The 20,771-nt window shown below is 47.2% G+C and overlaps 1 long non-coding RNA gene across 3 annotated transcripts in view; it reads left to right on the top strand.

The window, feature by feature from the left end:
* The window catches only part of LOC146356821 (uncharacterized), a 102,194-nt gene that overhangs the window by 57,339 nt on the left and 24,084 nt on the right, over positions 1–20,771 (top strand). The gene's annotated exons all lie outside the window — the stretch shown is intronic.

Genomic DNA, 20,771 nt, shown 5'->3' with positions numbered 1-20,771 from the left:
GTTGCCCACCTCTGAACCCTTTTCAGCTTGTCTGCATCCTTCTTTTTCCTAGGTGCAGAACTTGGCATTTATCACTATTAAATGTCATTCTGATGTTTTCTGCCCAGTGCTCCAGCCTATCAAGATCACTTTGAATTTTGTTTCTGTCTTCCAAAGTATTAGCAATCCTGCCCAATTTTGTGTCATCTGCAAATGTGATCAGCATTCCCTGCACCTCCTCCTCCAAGTCATTCATGAAAATGTTGAAGAGCACTGGGCCCAGGACTGAGCCCTGCGGTACCCCACTTGTTTCCTCTCCCCAGTTTGAGAAGGTCCCATTGATAAGCACTCTTTGAGTTGGATTCTGTAGCCAACTGTGGCTCCACCTGATCGTTGTTTCATCTAGCCCACTTTGAGCTAGTTTGCTCATCAGGATATCATGGGGCACTTTGTTGAAAGCTTTGCTGAAGTCGAGGTATATTAGGTCCACAGCATTCCCACAGTCCACAAGGGAGGTTCCCTGATCAAAATATGAGATCAGATTAGTCTGGCAGGATTTGTTCTTGACAAATCCATGTTGGCGTCGAGTAATCACTGCATTGTTTTCAAAGGAGCTTGCAGTGTAAGGAGCTTGCAGTGTTATAACCATGTTCTTCACCCATGTTTTGAAGTTTTTTCTAGGATGGAAAAACCCTAGGATGGCCACTTCTGCATCACCCAAAAGGAGGACAAAAGGGATCACAAATTTGCATACATTTTCTGTATGCTGATTTATATGTATAGATGCCAATTTAGAAATAAGTACTACAATAAAAACAGAAAAACAATACATTTTACCATTGTGGGGAATTATGTGCCCACATGACTTGTGTGGCTGCTAAAACTGTTGATGGGCAACTTTAGGACCCCTGAGCCTCTCCCTTCATACAGAAGACAGTCCTTCCTCTGTATTCACAGCAGGACACAAGGCCACCGTATTTAGCCAGGCCATACTTGGATAATACACTATTAATAATTTGGAAACTCCCCCCCCCCTCTATACACACACACACACACACACACACACGGGGGAGTTTCTCCAAATGTATTAATAGTGTATTATCCACTATTAAAGAACTGGACATGGAACAACCGATTGGTTCAAAATTGGGAAAGGAGTACGACAAGGCTGCATATTGTCGCCCTGCTTATTTAACTTATATGCAAAGTACATCATGAGAAACACCGGGTTGGATGAATCACAGGTCGGAATTAAGATTGCCGGGAGAATTATCAACAACCTCCGATATGCAGATGATACCACCCTAATGGCAGAAAGCGAAGAGGATCTAAAGAGCCTCTTGTAGAGGGTGAAAGTGGAGAGTGCAAAAGCTGGTTTGAAACTCAACATTCAAAAAACTCAAATCATGGCATCTGGCCCCATCACTTCCTGGCATATAGAATGGGAAGAAATGGCAGCAGTGACAGATTTTACTTCCTTGGGCTCCAAGATCACTACAGACGGTGACTGTAGCCATGAAATTAAAAGATGCTTGCTCCTTGGGAGGAAAGCTATGGCAAACCTAGACAGCATAGTAAGAAGCAGAGACATCACCTTGCTGACAAAGGTCTGTATAATCAAAGCTATGGTTTTCCCAGTAGCAACGTATGGCTGTGAGAGCTGGACTATAAGGAAGGCTGAGCGTCGAAGAATCGATGCTTTCGAACTGTGGTGCTGGAGAAGACTCTTACGAGTCCCCTGGACTGCAAGGAGGTCAAATCAGTCCATCCTAAAGGAAATCAACCCTGAGTGCTCATTGGAAGGACAGATACTGAAACTGAAGCTCAAACATTTTGGCCACCTAATGCGAAGAGAAAAGTCACTGGAAAAGACCCTGATGCTGGGAAAGATTGAAGGCAAAAGGAGAAGGGGACGGCAGAGGATGAGATGGCTAGATAGCATCACCGATGCAATGAATATGAACTTGAGCACACTCCGGGAGAGAGCAGAGGACAGGAAGGCCTGGCGTGCTGTGGTCCATGGGGTCACGAAGAGTTGGACACGACTTAACAACTGAACAACAACAATCCACTATTAGTGTGTGTGTGTGTGTATGCATGTATGTGTGTATATATATATATATATATATATATATATACACATACATATATATATATATATATGACCAGCCAGATGGGCGATTAATAAATTTAATAAATTTAATACATAAATATATTTCCTTTCTCTATTAATACTGTATTAGTCACTATTAGCATATCTCTGCCTGCCTGCCTGCCTATCTCTCTATCTATCTCCTTCCTGGTGCTTTAATAAGATACTTTTGGGGTGCAATCCTATGCCCACTTAGAAAAAAATCCTACAAGCTGGGGAATGCTGGGAGTTGTAGCACTTTTTTCTGTCTACACATGCATAGGATTGTGCCCTAAGTTTTTAAGTGCTTGGAAAGTTCGGTTGTGACAGCTGATGGTGACTTTTATACATTTTTGTGCTTTGCGATGGCCCAGGAAAGATCTGGGGGCTAGGCAGGAGGTGATCCCCCCCCCGCCTGGTCGGACCCCAGTTCCAGGCACGTAATATTCTGTAGAGAAAAAATGACATGGCAGGAAGAGATGAACCCTTGGAGCCATCAGGGCTGCTTGCAAGGAGAGACATATATTAGGAGGAAAATCACAGCAGTCTGTGAAGTATGGTTTTCGCCATGGTTTTCAGCCAGCTGGGTCTGGGTTGAAGAATGAGTGCCTGGGATATATGCCAGCACCAAATGTTCAAGTAATAATGAATCAAGTGACTAAAAATATCAGATAAACCACATTATTGTCTTAGGAAACACACACACACAAAAAGCAATGGCTTCATGCCAAACACTACTCACCTGTCTCTCCCAGTTTTTCTCCCCCAAGGCTGCCCTTGAATTGTTCAAGATCTCCGTCACCCATATCATGCTAAGGGCCTGCAGAATTAAGCCTCCTTTAGCTACTACCACTGTGAGCATGTCACGGTACATGGCGAGGAAAAGGGGCGACTTAAGGAAGTTCCTGTTTATTTTTTAAAAGATGCTCATGATAAGCAGGTAGAAGCTTCTGATGGAGTGGTTCTTATTCTGCTTGCACGTTTCTGATGCTAACGTATGCGTAGATACTGGGGGGTTTAATCGCAACTGACTTCTGGACATTTCTGTTGGCAAGAAAATAAGGTTATTATTGTTGTTGTTGTTGTTGTTCAGTCGTTCAGTCGAGTCCGACTCTTCGTGACCCCATGGACCATAGCACGCCAGGCCTTCCTGTCCTGCGCTCTCTCCCAGAGCGTGCTCAAGTTCATATTCATTGCATCCGTGATGCTATCTAGCCATCTCATCCTCTGCCGTCCCCTTCTCCTTTTGCCTTCAGTCTTTCCCAGCATCAGGGTCTTTTCCAGGGAGTTTTCTCTTCGCATTAGGTGGCCAAAATATTGGAGCTTCAGCTTCATTATCTGTCCTTCCAATGAGCACTCAGGGTTGATTTCCTTTAGGATGGACTGATTTGACCTCCTTGCAGTCCAGGGGACTCGTAAGAGTCTTCTCCAGCACCACAGTTCGAAAGCATCAATTCTTCGGCGCTCAGCCTTCCTTACAGTCCAGCTCTCACAGCCATACATTACTACTGGGAAAACCATAGCTTTGATTAGACGGACCTTTGTCGGCAAGGTGATGTCTCTGCTTCTTACTATGCTGTCTAGGTTGGCCATAGCTTTCCTCCCAAGGAGCAAGCGTCTTTTAATTTCAGGGCTACAGTCACCGTCTGCGGTGATCTTGGAGCCCAAGAAAGTAAAATCTGTCACTGCTTCCATTTCTTCCCCTTCTATATGCCAGGAAGTGATGGGGCCAGATGCCATGATCTTAGTTTTTTTAATGTTGAGTTTCAAACCAGCTTTTGCACTCTCCTCTTTCACCCTCAACAAGAGGCTCTTGAGATCCTCTTCGCTTTCTGCCATTAGGGTGGTATCGTCTGCATATCGGAGGTTGTTGATAATTCTCCCAGCAATCTTAATTCCGACCTCTGATTCATCCAACCCGGCATTTCTCATGATGTACTCTGCATATAAGTTAAATAAGCAGGGTGACAATATGTCGTACTCCTTTCCCAATTTTGAACCAATCGGTTGTTCCATGTCTGGCTCTTACTGTTGCTTCTTGACCCTCGTACAGGTTTCTCAGGAGACAGGTAAGGTGGTCTGGTACTCCCATCACTTTAAGAATTTGCCACAGTTTGTTGTGATCCACACAATCAAAGGCTTTAGCGTAGTCAATGAAGCAGAAATAGACGTTTTTCTGGAATTCTCTTGCTTTCTCCATGATGCAGCGAATGTTGGCGATTTGATCTCTAGTTCCTTTGCCTCTTCGAAACCCAGCCTGTACTTCCGGTAGTTCTCGGTTCGCATACTGCTGAAGCCTAGCTTGTAGGATTTTGAGCATCACCTTGCTGGCATGTGAAATGAGCGCAATGGTGCGGTAGTTTGAACACTCTTTGGCGTTGCCCTTCTTTGGAATTGGAATGTAAACTGACCTTTTCCAGTCTTGTGGCCACTGTTGAGTGTTCCAGATTTGTTGGCATATTGAATGCAGCACTTTAACGGCATCATCTTTTAGGATTTTAAATAGCTCAGCTGGAAGACTGTCATCTCCGCTAACTTTGTTGTTAGTAATGCTTCCTAAGGCCCACTTGACTTCACTCTCTAGGATGTCCGGCTCAAGTTCAGTGACCGCACTATCATGGCTATCAGGGACATTCAGATCTTTCCTGTATAGTTCTTCTGTGTATTCTTGCCACCTGTTCTTAATCTCATCTGCTTCTGTGAGGTCCCTGCCTTCTTTGTCCTTTATCATGCCCGTCTTTGCACAAAACGTTCCCTTGAGATCTCCAATTTTCTTGAAGAGATCTCTAGTCTTTCCCATTCTGTTGTTTTCCTCCATTTCTTTGCATTGTTCATTTAAGAAGGCCTTCTTGTCTCTCCTTGCTATTCTCTGGAACTCTGCATTCAGTTGGGTATATCTTCCCCTTTCTCCCTTGCTTTTCGCTTCCCTTCTTTCGTGAGCTACTTGTAAAGCCTCATCAGACAGCCACTTTGCTTTCTTGCATTTCTTTTTCTTTGGGATGGATTTCGTTGCTGCCTCCTGAACAATGTTACGGACCTCCGTCCATAGTTCCTCAGGCACTCTGTCTATCAGGTCTAATCCCTGAAATCTATTCCTCACCTCCACTGTGTATTCATAAGGGATATGATTTAGGTCATACCTGAATGGTTTAGTGGTTTTCCCGACGTTCTTCAATTTAATCCGAAATTTTGCAAGAAGCAGCTCATGATCTGAGCCACAGTCAGCTCCAGGTCTTGTTTTTACTGACTGTATGGAGCTTCTCCATCTTTGGCTGCAAAGGACATAATCAATCTGATTTCGATATTGACCATCTGGTGACGTCCATGTGTAGAGTCGCCTCTCGTGCTGTTGGAAAAGAGTGTTTGCTATGATCAGCATGTTCTCTTGGCAAAACTCTATTAGCTTTTGTCCTGCTTCATTTTGTACACCAAGGCCATGCCTGCCTGTTATCCCGGTGATTTCTTGACTTCCTACTTTAGCATTCCAATCCCCTATGATGAAGAGGACATCTTTTTTTGGTGTTAGGTCTAGAAGGTGTTGTAGGTCTTCATAGAACCGATCAACCTCAGCTTCTTCGGCCTCAGTGGTTGGGGCATAGACTTGAATTACTGTGATGTTGGTTTGCCTTGGATTCGTACTGAGATCATTCTATCATTTTTAAGATTGTACCCCAATACTGCTTTTCCCACCCTTTTGTTGACTATGAGTGCTACTCCATTTCTTCTAAGGGATTCTTGCCCACAATAGTAGATATGATGGTCACCTGAATTAAATTCGCCCATGCCTGTCCATTTTAGTTCGCTGATTCCCAAGATGTCGATGTTCAATCTTGCCATCTCATGTTTGACCACCTCCAGCTTACCTTGATTCATTGATCTGACATTCCAGGTTCCTAAACAATATTGTTCTTTACAGCATCGGATTTTCTTTTCACCACCAGACACATCCACAGCTGAGTGTCCTTTCGGGTTTGGCCCAGCCGCTTCACTCTTTCTGGCGCTACTTGGAAATATCCTCTGCTCTTCCCCAGTAGCATATTGGACACCTTCCGACCTGAGGGGCTCATCTTCCGGCATCATCTCTTTTAGCCTTGTGATACATTCCATGGGGTTTTCTTGGCAAGAATACTGGAGTGGGTTGCCATTTCTTTCTCCAGTGGACCACATTTTGTCAGAACTCTCTGCCATGACCTGTCCGTCTTGGGTGGCCCTGCACGGCATAGCTTATGGCTTCACTGAGTTACGCAAGCCCCTTCGCCACAACAAGGCAGTGATCCATGAAGGGGAAGGTTATTATAGTCCTAGGTTATTATGGCTATTTTATTGATTCCTTTGCTGTTTCTTGTTTTGTATTATATTGTATTTTATTCTTTTAAATATTTGTATTGTATTTTATATTCTTAACCGTTCTATGGCATTTTTGTTTTTTAACTGTTTGTAATCCGCCGAGAGAACATTAGTTATTGGGTGGATTAGAAAGGTAATGAATAAATGGATTAAATAAAAATGAAAATGATAACTGCTTTTCTGTTCATTCCTTTGAACCCACACCAGGACATGTGGCAGCCCCACCTAGTGAGGAAGGCAGGCTGGCTTTCAGTGTTTTGTCTCAGAATTGTATTAATTAATCTGTTCTCAGTACAAAAATCTAGCCTTGTATAGAGCATTGGGGAAACATGCACACAGCTGCATACATAATGGAATATAATACTTTGCAATTATGGTATTTAATGTTTTGGTATATAATGTGTGCTCTCTCTCTTGCCTTATATATATATGAAAGATGGAAAGACTAACAACAGAGTATTAAAATATATTTTAAGCTAAATGTTTCGGCTCCTGCCCTGATCAGTAGCTGTGCTGTTAACTGGGTATCCTGGCTTCCACCCTCCTGATGAGGGTGGAAGCCGAAATGTTTAGCTGTATACATATATATGTCTGTCTGTCTGTCTGTCTGTCTGTCTGTCTGTCTGTCTTTCTATCTATCTATCTATCTATCTATCTATCTATCTATCTATCTATCTATCTATGGCTTTGGTCTATAATGGCTTGCAATTCTATATATAATGGCTTGCAATTCTACAATTATGCAAATCAACAGGTCCTGCATGTCCGAAGGACCACAGGGTAAACATGGGAGGTGAATCATTAAAACAAACACAAGCCCTTGCTCAGTCGGAAGCTTTCATTAGCACGATGAAGCCGACTTATGTGTGGTGAAATTCCAGACCTGCCCTTTGTCACAGAGCTAATAGGAGACGATATGGGGTGGGGGGGAATCATCTCAGTGTGGACTCTGAGCCTTTCACTGTGTGTGCTTCTAGGGGCTGAATTCTTAAAAAGGAGAGCTGGAATGTCTTTCTATTAACATTTGAGAGGGTTGCATTCTGACCAGCACCTTCCCTTTGGCTTGCCTCGTCTCCTCACTGCGCTGCTGAAAGGGGAGAAAATGGCAGCCCCTGTGGATGCCCCGTTGATTCTTCCCAGCCCGTTTGAACAGAATGGCTTAAAAATAGGCACACACCCTGGCTTGGAGCCAAGGGCAGGGAACAGTGGCTGGCTGCCTGCCTGCTTTGTACGTACAGCTGAGGGCTGAACAGGCATACCACGTGGACAGGCCGTGGGCTGTTCTCTGCGGTATTGGGCCACACTGAAGCGGCCTTCCACCGGGTGAGGAACGCTGGCCCAGCTAGCTCCGGGTTCTCAGCGCTGAGCGGCAGCGCCTCTCCAAGGTCTTCCCAGGCCTACCCGGGGATGCCAGGCCTTGAACCTGGAGCCTTCTGCATGCAAAGCATGTGCGCTGCCACTGAGCTGCAGCCCTTCCCCAAAGCCGGGGTGGGGAAACCCACGCACAGGGGCCCAATGCCCCCCCAGTGTTCCTTCAGGAGGCCCCTTCCTTCCCCCCAAACACCCCCTGGGTCGCAGTTTCCCGGTTTTTGTGGAGTTTCCCCACATTCTAAAAAGTTGAAATGCTGCTCTGAGGGCTTACCGGTGGGAAGAGCTTGAAGCTGCAATATACCAGGGTTTGGGGGCCCACCCCATTGGCCTTTGGTCCTGCCCACCACTGGAATGCCCCCCCCCCCCGAGAGTTTCTCCAAAATGGAACTTGGCCCTGGGGCTGAAAGGGGCTGAAACCCCTGCCCTGAAGTGGCTCTCGCTACCCCTGCTGCTGTTGCATACTTGCTTGACGGCACGAATGTGGCAGGTGCAGGACAACGCAGAGTGGGAGAGCGTGGCCTCTGCCCCGGAGGGTCGACAGTCGATCAGATGGATCCACAGCCTGTTCTGTCTTCATGGAACGGGAGCAGGGGAATCCAAAGCCCCTGGAAACAGCCGTGGGCAGGGGAGGCTGGTGGCTCCGATGTCAGTGGGGTGGCGAATCCGTTCCGGGTTTCAGTCAGAGCCGGTCAGGAGCGATCCAAGGTGCTTCGCATCCTGTCGCCCTGCTTCGCACCAGCCTCCCCTGACTGTGAGCGAGGAATGGCTCGCGCACATGCTAGACGCCTCGTGTGGAAAAGCCCTTGGTCCTCAGCCAGCTGACACGCGCGGTGCTGAAATGCGGACAGCCAGCGTGGTGCAGCGAATAGCGAGTCAGACCAGGGTCAAGAAGCCCAGGGTTCAAATCCCTCCTCAGCCATGAACCTCATTGGGCCACCTTGGGCCGGTCGCCATCTCTCAGCCTAGCCTACCACACAGGGTTGTTGCAAGAATAATGATGGGGGGTATGTATGCCACCCTGAGGTTTATACCTCTGCTCTGACTCCAATCAGGTAAAGAAATATTTCAAGATGGGGAACTGTCAGTGACCCTAGGCTTTCCTCATCAGAGAAGCCGGGCTGAGCAGGGTGGAGTTTCACTTGGCTGAGATTTCACCTATTCTCATCTATTTACGGAGCACCTTCGGTGTGCCTGGGGCTTTACAGAGGACAACAGTGCAGGTCCCTGCCCCAAGGGGCCTACAGTCTAAAATTCAACACAGGAGAAACAATAGAGGAAGGCGAGGGCGGGAAGGGTCAATCTTGTGCTATGAATAGCCACTCCTGCCCCAGAGAAAGGGTTGTGTTTCTGGCCGCTTGCTAATTAGCACAAACAATAGAGTTACACACACGCTAATGAACAGACTGCAGCAGCTCACAATAAGCAATCTAGTTTTCTGTGGGGGGGCAAGCGAGGGGGAGGACAAGGTTTCATTAGGCAGCTGAGAACTCACATCGGACCGCGGCGACGAAGACGGCTTGAGAGCATTCTCAGTTCTCTGAGGGGCAGCCTTTCGTGGGGTCTGTTTCCTTGCCAAGAGAAGTGGCAGGAGGCCCATGGCACCCTTTGTGAGAACCTGCTATTGGGAATGGTAGCAGCGGAGTTGTCAGGTCTCCAGCACTCCAACCGGTAATGGTAATATTGCCATAAAACACGAGGCCCAAGAGTCAAAGAGATGGGCTTGAGATGTGAATTTGCCACCCTGAGAATGGACCAAAAAATACGAGTCTCAGGGCCAAAGCCTGAGACCTTGTAACCCTAGGTAGCAATGTGTGTCTGTCTGTCTGTGGGGCACACGGACAGGCAATGTTCTTCTTAAAGGCATCAGTACCCCCCCAAAGCCACAGCATGTCCTTGCAGTCTCCCAAGGCTGCTTCCTGCCAATCACCTCCAGAAAAGGAGACACTCCGTTGTTCCGAGGAGACAGCAGCAGACGTTGGAGCTGCTGGCAACCATGTGGAAGCATCTATTGTAAGGCTGGTGCTTCCACATGGAGCCTCCACATGCCACTGCTATGATTTGTATGGCTTGAAAAAGAGGGATGCTTAAATGGCTCTTTAGCTTGTCCCATATGGTTGCAGTCCTTGCAGATGTGCTGCAGATGTTGGGTGTTATATTTCAAGCTGCAGGCTCTCCTGTTGCCACCAGGGCTGTAGATTTGGAGGGGCTGTGGCAGAGCAAGGGCTGCGGTCAGCCAGAGAGGTCTCCTAGAGAGGGCCTTTTCAGTGGTGGCCCCCTGGTTGTGAAATGCCTTTCCTGGACAGTCTTGCCTGGCACCTACATTGTAGTCTTGATCGTTTTATTTTCCCAGGGTTTTTTTTTTTTACTCCTTTAGGTTTTCTTTAATGCGTTAGTGCATTTTTAGATCTTTACACTGCTGCTGGTTTTTATTTTGGCTTTTACTTTAGTTTTATTCTGTTTTAAACCTATGGTTTTTATATTATGTTTTACTACGTTAATGTATTTTATGTTTTTAAGTTCAATGTTGTGACTCACCCAGAGAGCTTCAGCTCTTGGGAGGTATAGTAATGTAATGTAATGAATAAATAAATAAATAAATAAATAAATTTCACGCCAGAGGCTGGAGCCCTTCCAGACAACAGATCTGATGTTCCAAATACTGTCTGTTAAGATTCCATGCCAAAAACTGTGGGGGAAAGTTTGTCAGTGAATATGCTTTCCCCACAGCCAACCCAGAAATGGAGCACCATTCAGTGATTCCACCAGCGGATCCCAGGGAACATTCCTGGAGAGAATGCACTCTAAGGGCATTCTCAGTACCACTTGTGGAAATAGCTCAGTGAATACACGGAGATTCTCGGGCACATCGATGTGCCACTTTTGGACTTGTGTTGCTGTCTCAAGCATGCCTTCCCCTCCATGCATTCCCTGAATGCATGGCAGGGGTGGTGGGATCATGCCAGCTAATCATGCCCCTGATGCTATTGCACCCCTCTGGCCACATCCCCAAAGTCTGTTCCAGTGTACCCCAACATTAACATGTATGGGCATCGACGTGGTAGAGAGCCCTCCCTGATCAGAGTTCCCAGTTACTTGTCATTCAGTCACGCTGAATTACATGTGTACAGCGTAGAGGCCTCTTTCACATGTTCAGGGGAACCCACACAGATGTTCGGAGCACAGTCAGAGGAGTGTGATGGTGCCGGGGGCATGTCTTTCTGCTGTGGTCCCCTTCTGCTCATTCAGGGAGTGCATGGAAAGGGACGGGCAAATGGTGATATACTCCCGCCTTCTTCCATTACAGCTGCTTCCAAGCCCCGGAAGACAAATGACTCCTCCAATATTCTCTCGCTCTTCCACATTCCGAGCTGCCTTTTAATAGTGAAGCCAAAGACTTTCTCTCTTTGCAGTCCTCGTTGCAGCTGCCGTCTCATTTTGTCGTTCCACCTGGTTCAAAGCGAATTGGCCTTCTGGTCAGGAATCGTTGCCTGATACGTTTCTTTCAGGAATGAGCACTTGTTGATCACTGCGATTGTGGAACCAGCAACGCAGGGGTGGGGAGAAATTAGGCGATGCTCAGTCCACGCCGCTTTGTGGTTTCTGCAGGGACATCCTTTAATTATTCAGCGCCTGCGCTCCACGGAAGAGTTGGTTCAATGTTCTCCTTTTAAAACCAGGATCAAAGGATGCAGATCCCAAGCTCTCATTCATTCTGGAATGGGGAGATAGTGAGAAATGCAGGCTTTGCTGCCAGCGTCGCTGCTCTGATGTCTCCTTTGTTTTCTACTAGCACCATTTGCTGTTATGATGGATTTTGAAGGGATCTGAGAAATGGCACAGTTCTGCGAAAGATTAGAACAAAGTGTGTGTTTAAAACGGGCGTGCCAGAGCTGGCTCAGAGGGGCTCTTTGTGCTCAGCAGCGCGTATCCAGAATTGCTTTCCGTCCAACCATCCGCATGGCGCCCCAAGGGCTGGCACATAATTCCTTGTTTATTCTGGGGTGGGGGTGATTCATGGTTCTTGTTGTAAGCAGAGCCTCCATGAATTGCCCTTTTGTTCAGCCAAGCCTGACATCTGTGAGGGATACAGTTCTTCACCTTGGCTTTAGCCATTTCTCCCTCTCTCATCTGTTAGATATTTTTAGAAAAGATTTGAGATGGGTGAGCTACCCATGCCTTGTATGGGCATTGGTTCAGAAATTAGCTGTTATTTCCCCCCAAACTGAGAAGTAGCTTGGCTTATTTATAAGCCAAAGCCAAATTCCCTGTATGCAGCCACAAATCCCATCCCCTCAATCCTCCAAATCCCCTTTAAATGTCACATACTGGCTGGTGTTTACAAAAATAAAAAAATTCCCTGCAGGTAGAAAACTAGCTGTCTCGGGAATAGGACTCTGCCCTAGCCTTCTCTCTGATATGCTAACTTTCCACATAGAGGGGATGTTTTCCTATGGAGGAGCACTCAGTCAGGTGAATGCAGGTGACTGTGTCCTCACTGTGAACCCTACAGTTGCACAGCCAGGAAACAAATTTAATTGGGGTTCATCACATGAGGATGAAATCCTGAATCCTTACTGGGGCTTTCTGCTTCTGGATTCTTTGCGGGATTAAGATCAGCTCCTTTACACGGGTGGACACATGCTTTGAATCGAGGACTTTATTTCTCGGCAAGTTCTATATGTTTCATTTTACAGTCACTAGGTGCTGCTGTGATTATAGCACAACGCCATCATTACACACAACCAATAGATCAGATTAACATCCCTTATAGCATTATCTCCAATCTTTTAAAAAGCGGGATAAAGGTAATAAACCACGGGAGGGGCCCTGGAGGTTGACAATATCATGTAAAGGACCCGCAGACTTCTGTGGGCAACCAATCTTGATTGCACGATATAAGCCCCGTGTGAAGAAGCTCAATATATCAGTGAGAATGAGCTGTCAGGGCAGGGCCATGGGAAGCAGGCTGAGGGGAGCCAGGAGCCAGGAAGCAGGAGTCATGGACAAAGCCAGGAGTCAGGACTGAAGAGTAAGTCAGGAGCGGAGGACAAGCCAGGAGTCAGGATCAAGGGGCAAGGCAGATGTCAGGCCTGAAGAACCACCAAGGATAGAGGAACACATGGGAGCTCAGGACGCCGATATTGCTCGAGCAAGACTTAGCTGAACCAGGACGCCCCTTTGTAGACCTTCCTGTTCTAGTGGAGCCAGTCAGTGGAGGCTGGTGGTTTCCAATGTCAGTGGGGCTCCGCACGATGGAGAGCTCCTTTAGAGTTCTGACTGAAAGCCGGAGCGGATTCACCGCCCCACTGACATCAGAGCCACCAGCCTCCACTGGATCCAACGCCCAGTTTGGATAGACAGAGCCAGTCCAGGTCCTGAAAGTATGAAACAGCCTAGGCCAGGGCGCTGAACCTCACGGCCTCAGGCGGGCCAACTGGCATGCCAGTCCAGCCCTCCAGGATTCCTCAAATTGCTGTAGTCCCTTCCTCTGGCCAGATCCCCTTTCCCCTGACCGCCAATTGTTTGGTGGGTTCTTGGCTATCGCACAGCCCCCCCCCCCAATTCTAAAAGGCTGAAATGCCTTTCCCAAAGCTTTGTTACTGGCAGTCAGAGCTTTAACACAGCACATGCTCCTTTGCCTTGGCCCCGCCCCTTTTGTCTTCAGCCCCACCCACCACTGGAATCTGTCTCTGTAGTGGATTTGGTCCCGGAACAGCAGGCGAGGAGTCTTCGTGAGCTCCCACAGTTGCGTCCCCTACAGTGTGCTGAATGCGTAGAGATCTACCGTAGCGATCTGTGTAGCCTAACACAGTCAGTGGACTTTAGCAGGCTTCAGCTCACAAAAGTGGGCCTCATTCCCTAGATGGGCCTCTCACACAGTCGCAGTTGGTATCAAGCAAGTGCAGCTCTGCATGTTAAACAACTGTACATAGAATCATAGAATAGTCACAGAATCATAGAATAGCAGGGTTGGAAGGGGCCTACAAGGCCATTGAGTCCAACCCCCTGCTCAATGCAGGAATCCAAGTCAGAGCATCCCTGACAGATGGCTGTCCAGCCTCGTCTTGAAGGCCTCCAGTGTGGGAGAGCCCACCACCTCCCTAGGTCATTGGTTCCATTGTCGTATTGCTCTGACAGTCAGGAAGTTTCTCCTGATGTTCAGTCGGAATCTGGCTTCCTGTCACTCGAGTCCATTATTCCGTGTCCTGCACTCTGGGATGATGGAGAAGAGATCCTGGCCTTGCTGTCTGTGACAACCTTTCAAGTCCTTGAAGAGCGCTATCATCTCTCCCCTCAGTCTTCTCTGCACAAGGCTAAACATGCCCAGTTCTTTCAGTCTCTCTTCATAGGGCTTTGTTTCCAGTCCCCTGATCATCTTCATTGCCCTTCTTGGAACCCTCTCCAGCTTGTCTGCATCCTTCTTAAAGTGCGGTGCCCATAACTGGACACAGGACTCCAGATGAAGCCTAACGTATGCATAGTTACCCCACCCTTCTGAGATAGGGAGTAGTGTCTTATCTCAGCCATGAGCTGGGAGGCCCTTCCTCCTTGGCTGGAATGCTGGGGCCGCTCTCGGAGGAAAGGCAATTAATCTCCCAGGCTGGGAGGCTTCAGGAACCTTCGAGAATATGAAAGAAGGCTATATAAGCTTGAGAACAACACAACTGATTTGGTCTCACTTCAAGGGGGAATAGCGCTGCCAGCCTGGAGAACTTTTGTTGGTCCTGAGGGGAGCATCGCATATGTCTTGGGGACTCAGATATACTTATCAGCTGCAGTAAAGGTGCCTTCTTTATCAACTGAAGGGATGTGAGCTTTCTTTGTGCATTCTTTCTGCCTCCAAATATCATCTTTGTATATTTAATAAACGGTTAAACTGAACCATTTGTGATTTGTCTCACTCAGCACCCCATGAATCTGGTTTGACTGGTATCTAAGTTAATGAGGATCCCATAAATCCAAAACAGTCAGTGCCTTGACTTCCAGAATGGAAGAAATGTCGAATATAAATATACAAAATTAATAAATAAGTTGGGCAAACACTAGGCTAAAACTCTTTCCCACGACCTTCTTGCTCTCCTCTTGCAGGGATCATTTCCCCTTTAAAACATGCAATCTCACCCCTTTGGTCTGAAGTGGACTGCACTACATGTTATTTCTGCACATCTGCATTGGCAGCGGTGCCCTTCTCGTTGCAGCAGCATCCCTTGGGAGTTGCTTCTGCTTCACAGATGGAGAAGGGTGGACCTCTGCAGTCATCAGCAGAGCTGTTCTCATCTGCCTGCTGCCAAGGGCAGTCAGGCTGACAAGTACAAGGCAGAGGGCCTTTTCAGGGGTGGCCCCACACCTCTGGAATCAGCTTCCATCAGAGGTTCATCAGGCCCCCTTTTTGCACATCTTTAGGAAGGCTCTGAAGATCCACCTGTTTCTGCTGGCCTCTCCATAATCTGTGGGCGGTAGGCTTTATTGGTGAATCTGTTTTTAGAGTGTTTTTAGTGTATTTTATTGAATACAAGCAGATGGACCCAGCTTTGCTTGGGTTGGGTCGAACCCTTAGTTTGATACAACAAAGCCTTACACACCCATCAGAGTTGGAGACATTTTGCTTGCCCCATCTGAGTGAAGCCCTCTGGCACCCCTAGGCATGGCCTCTGCCATGGAGTTACCTGTGTATTATACTTACAGTACTTTTCAGCCAACTTCAGTTTTTTTTACTAATCACTATCAGTTATAGCATTAGCAGAAAAGGGAAATAGAAAGCTCCAAATGGAACTCTGTCAAGAAAGAGAAACGGACTGAGGGAAGGGGATGAAATGTGCCCGTGGCGGGGGGCAGAATGGAATAATGGGTGGAGTTAGAGACAGTTGGGAAAGTCAGTGAGTAGGAGCGGAAGCAGTTGTTTTGACAGAAGAGATAGAGAACGAGTTGAGTAAGGGGTGGGAGCTGACTGGGATAGCAGTTAGTGAGATCACAGAGGTTAGGCTAGGCTATTAGAACCTGTAGATATTATCCTTTATCACACGACTACTTGCTCTGGATGTAATCAAGCAAAGTTGCACCACTGCCAGATTTGGACACATTATGCCTGCCCTGGCCCTTCGGCATAACTCCTGCCATGGTGACCCCCTTGAGGGAGGGGTCTGTCAGCTTCATTCCTTGGGGGGCGGCAGCCGTATAACTCTTTACTCAGACTCCTTCCTCCAGGCTTCAAACAGTCTGAACTGCAGAACTATGTCCTGGTTAAGAAAGTCTGCCTTGTACTGCCCGAATATGGTACTGCAGGCTTCAGCCGCACAGGCACATTTAGGGGCGCAATCCTATCTAGATAGGCGGCTGCCTCTGAACTCAGAGGCAACTGCCTATCCAAAGCAAGGCAGGAGAAGCACAGGAGGATTGTTCCCTCCGCGCCTCTCCTGCCCTGCTTTTTCTCCTAGACAGCTGTTTTCGGCTATCTATTTATTTATTTTATTTATTTATTGCATTTATACCCCGCCTTTTTTCCTCTTGCAAGGAACCCAAGGCGGCTTACATGATCCTCCTCCTCTCCCTTTTATCCTCACAACAACAACCCTGTGAGGTAGGTTGGGCTGAGAGTCTGTGACTGGCCCAAAGTCACCCAGTGAGCTTCCATGGCCGAGTGGGGACTAGAACCCGGATCTCTGGGCTCCCAGTCCAACACTCTAGCCACTACGCCACACTGGCTCTAGCTGCACAGGGGGTGGGGGGAGCGGGAGAGGAGGCTGCCGTATGACACATAGGATGTGTACAGGCAGATCTGCTCTCCCCGTCCCAGAACACCCCCAGCCCTGCCCCTGTTCAGCTGCTCCACGGTTTACGAGTCCATCGAGGACATACAAACAAACACTTCTATTTATATGTATAGATTTATTGCTTTTCTATTTGTTTTTGCACATTTTCGTACTTTTTAAATCTTGTATGCCTCCTTGAGAAGGTTCTAACCTTACAGGTGGCCTAAAAGTTCATTTTAAATAAAATAAAATGAACAAACTCGGCCTGTAAGAAGAAACATTTTAGTGAAATAACTGGCTTTGGTTATTTGCCTTAGCGGGCATAGCATCATAGAATCATAGAACAGTAGGGTTGGAAGGGGCCCACCAGACCATCGAGTCCAACCCCCTGCTCAATGCAGGAATCCAAGTCAGAGCATCCCTGACAGATGCCTGTCCAGCCTCATCTTGAATGCCTCCAGTGTGGGAGAGCCCACCACCTCCCTAGGCAATTGGTTCCATTGTTGTATCTGAACTGCTATCCCACTTCTTGCACTCAGAAACTCCCCTGCCAACTCCCCTGCCAGTTGTATTGCTCTCTAACAGTCAGGAAGTTTCTCCTGATGTTCAGCCGGAATCTGTCTTCCTGTCACTTGAGCCCATGATTCCATGTCCTGCACTCTGGGATCCGCCCGCTCTCTCTCTCTGTATTTTGAATAGTTTCCTCTGCCTTGTAGGCCCCTTCCAACCCTACGACTTCCAACCCTATGACTCTATGCCCCCCGAAACCAACAAAAGTCGGAATTTAAGGGTGGGCCTCTTGACATTTAACACATTGTTCTATTGGTGGGAAGGCAAATGTCAGATATGATTCACTCGGTCCTTCCCCCCAACCTCACTATAAATCGCAACCCCCCTTCCATTATGTAATGCATTTGGGTCCCGGTTGGAGCACGTCCCAACATGTCTTTATTCCATGGAGGGACATTTATCATTTGTAAACCCCAGTGATGTTGCTGTCTCCAAAACGCACCTTCTAATGGGGTGGGGTGTGTGTGTAAAGGGAGCTTAATTAATGTTTCACCGTAACATGTCTGTTTATAAAGAAATTATGTACTATGAAATTAGGTGACGTGCAGTGAAATGCATCTCCTAATGGCCAGGCTGACGTTTTAAGTGATCAATAAATCACATAAATATTAAGACCTTTCCGAAGGAGGATAATAAAGTAAGACATTTGGAAGCACAAGTCACTGCTGCTACTTACAATTACCCACCAAATAAAACAGTTTTATTGTAAGTGTAACTTTAATTGCTATGTAGAAGACACAGATCATCAAACCCAGGGGGGTGGTGCATGGAGGGTCGGGGAAGAAGCATAGAGAATTTATTTTCTGAAAAAAGGGGGGCAGGTGTTTCAAATGGTTACGTTAAGGTCAAGAATAACCCCCCTTTTTTAAAGCAAGAAGTAAATTTTATTGTCAGTTTCTAAGATTCCCAGGAGCAGTAAACATGAGTTAGTTCCATTGAAACGCTCACGGGTTGAAGTAGCAGAGTCTTGGTTAGTTCCCCTGGTGGCAGTAAACTAGCCTTCTGTATTGAGCTTAGGGGCGATTTATGGCCATCACGTCAAAATATTTCAAGTAGCACTTTACAAACATTCTGCTCACCCTCCACATATTAAATCCACTTCAGACACAGAGAGGCATTTTTTACTTTGCCAAGCAAAGGGACTGCTGAAAAGGTAGCAAGTCTGATGTGAAAAACTACATGGGAAAAGAGGGGATCTCACAAGAGGTGAGGAGAGGTGGTGAAGAAAGTGGGAAAAGCAGTGAAGAAGGGGACTCTCATCCAGAAAAAGCTTATGTCAGGAGAAGGCAACCTCAGGCACTCTTCTTCCTGGCCACAACACTTTCCCCTGACCAGAAATCATTTGGTGGTTTCCCAGCTGTTGCACGTCATCCCCCCCCCCCTTCTAAGAGGTTGAAATGCCTCTCCTAAGGCTTAGTTACTGGCAGGAAGAATATTAAGCTGACATATGCTGGTATGTTTGGTATTTTGGCCTTTCGCCGTTGGCCGCATTCCACCAAAATGGAATTCAGCCCTCGGGCTGGAAGAGGTTCCCCACCCTGGCTCATGCCATAATAGATGTGTTAGTGTTTAAGTTCTTTGTGGTTGGAGAGCTAGCGTAGCTTAGTGGCTGAGGCTGCAAGTCTGTGCTCACTTCCCTGGAAGTAAGCCCCATACATTGGATTGGATTTCATGAGTGTGAACTATGAGTTTGGAAATTCTCAGTTCAAATCTCCCCTCCCAGCCCTGACCATGCTAGGTGGCCTTAGGTTGGGGCTTGGTGGAACACCTTCTCAATGGGGAACAGAGGAAGCAGCTCTTTAGTTTGGACAAGAGAAAATGAAGTGTGTGTGGGGTGGGGCAGAATGGAGATACAGGGACATATCTGTCCTTTGTCATAATTTGAGAGCCTGTGGTCAGTCAGTGCACTTGCTTGGAAGTAGGTTCAGCAGAGACTAAAGGAAGTTCTTCACACAACCCATACATATGGTTCAATGTAAGCGAGTGTAAGATCCCTATCTTCACATGTACACAGATGGGGTCTGAGCTGGTGGTGAGTGACCATAAAAGGTATCTTGGGGTTGTGGTAAATAGCTTGATGAAAGCCTCAACCCAGGGCATGTCAGGGGTGAAATCGGCAAGCACCCAGTTAGTGACCATGAAGAAATAGACAGAAGAAAATGCCCAATGTTGTAGTGCCTTTAAGTCTACGATGAGAGCACATTTGGAATACTATGCACAATTCTGCTTGCTCAGCTCAAAAAAAAATATTGTAGAGCTGGAAAAGGTGCAAAAAAGGGCAACCCAAATGATCAGGGGACTAAGGAAAGGTCACAATGTTTGCGGCTCTTATCTTAGAAAAAGGTGAGTGAGGGGGAGGACATGATAGAGGTGTGCAAAATTATGCATGGTGCCAGGGTGGTGGGCCGAGGGGCATGCCCCATTGGCCTTGACCTTGTCCTTCCAAAATTCAACACCATACAAGCCAGAAATACTTTGGAAGAGTGACGAATGTCCAGGATTGCTCCAGAAGAGCTGGGTGACCATACTGCTTCGCTGGCCCTGCTGGACTGGGAAGTGGAGTGAGCGAGCTGCTTCCGTTCAGGCTGTGACAATTGTGCCTTCTTTTCATTATCATGGTAGGTAGATTGTGCCAGAACAGGGTGTCCTTGCTTCATTTGTGGAATCTCCTCCAACCACGTTACTCAGCTATTGCATGATCACATCTCTTTGGTATTATGAAAGTGAGCTATCAGTATGGGACTTTAAAAAAGATAATATTGAGAGGAAGATGACAGAAGTAAATGTCACCTTAGTTAACAGAAGAACACAAGAAGAACCCTGCTGGATCAGAGCCAGGGTCCTTCTAGTCCAGCGTTCGGTTCACACAGTGGCCAACCAGCTGCCCCAATGGGAAACCCACAAGCAGGACATGAGTGCTTCAGGATGCTCCCGCCCATGTTCCCCAGCAACTAGTGTACACAAGCATACCGCCTCTCATCCTGGAGGCAGCACATAGCCATCAGGACTTGTAGCCATTGGCCCAATCTACATGGAAATGCCCCTTCATGGATCACTGCCTTGTTGTGGCGAAGGGGCTTGCGTAACTCAGTGAAGCCATAAGCTATGCTGTGCAGGGCCACCCAAGACGGACAGGTCATGGCAGAGAGTTCTGACAAAATGTGGTCCACTGGAGAAGGAAATGGCAACCCACTCCAGTATTCTTGCCGAGAAAACCCCATGGAATGTATCACAAGGCTAAAAGAGATGACGCCGGAAGATGAGCCCCTCAGGTCGGAAGGTGTCCAATATACGACTGGGGAAGAACAGAGGGTATTTCCAAGTAGCACCAGAAAGAGTGAAGCGGCTGGACCAAAGCCGAAAGGACACTCAGCTGTGGATGTGTCTGGTGGTGAAAAGAAAATCCGATGCTGTAAAGAACAATATTGTTTAGGAACCTGGAATGTCAGATCAATGAATCAAGGTAAGCTGGAGGTGGTCAAACATGAGATGGCAAGATTGAACATCAACATCTTGGGAATCAGCAAACTAAAATGGACAGGCATGGGTGAATTTAATTCAGGTGACCATCATATCTACTCCTGTGGGCAAGAATCCCTTAGAAGAAATGGAGTAGCACTCAT

Source organism: Heloderma suspectum, chromosome 1, assembly GCF_057233095.1.
Source record: "Heloderma suspectum isolate Gila_16-S chromosome 1, 16-S_ref, whole genome shotgun sequence".
Lineage (NCBI taxonomy): Eukaryota > Metazoa > Chordata > Lepidosauria > Squamata > Helodermatidae > Heloderma > Heloderma suspectum.
This window is presented reverse-complemented; position numbering and strand designations above follow the sequence as displayed.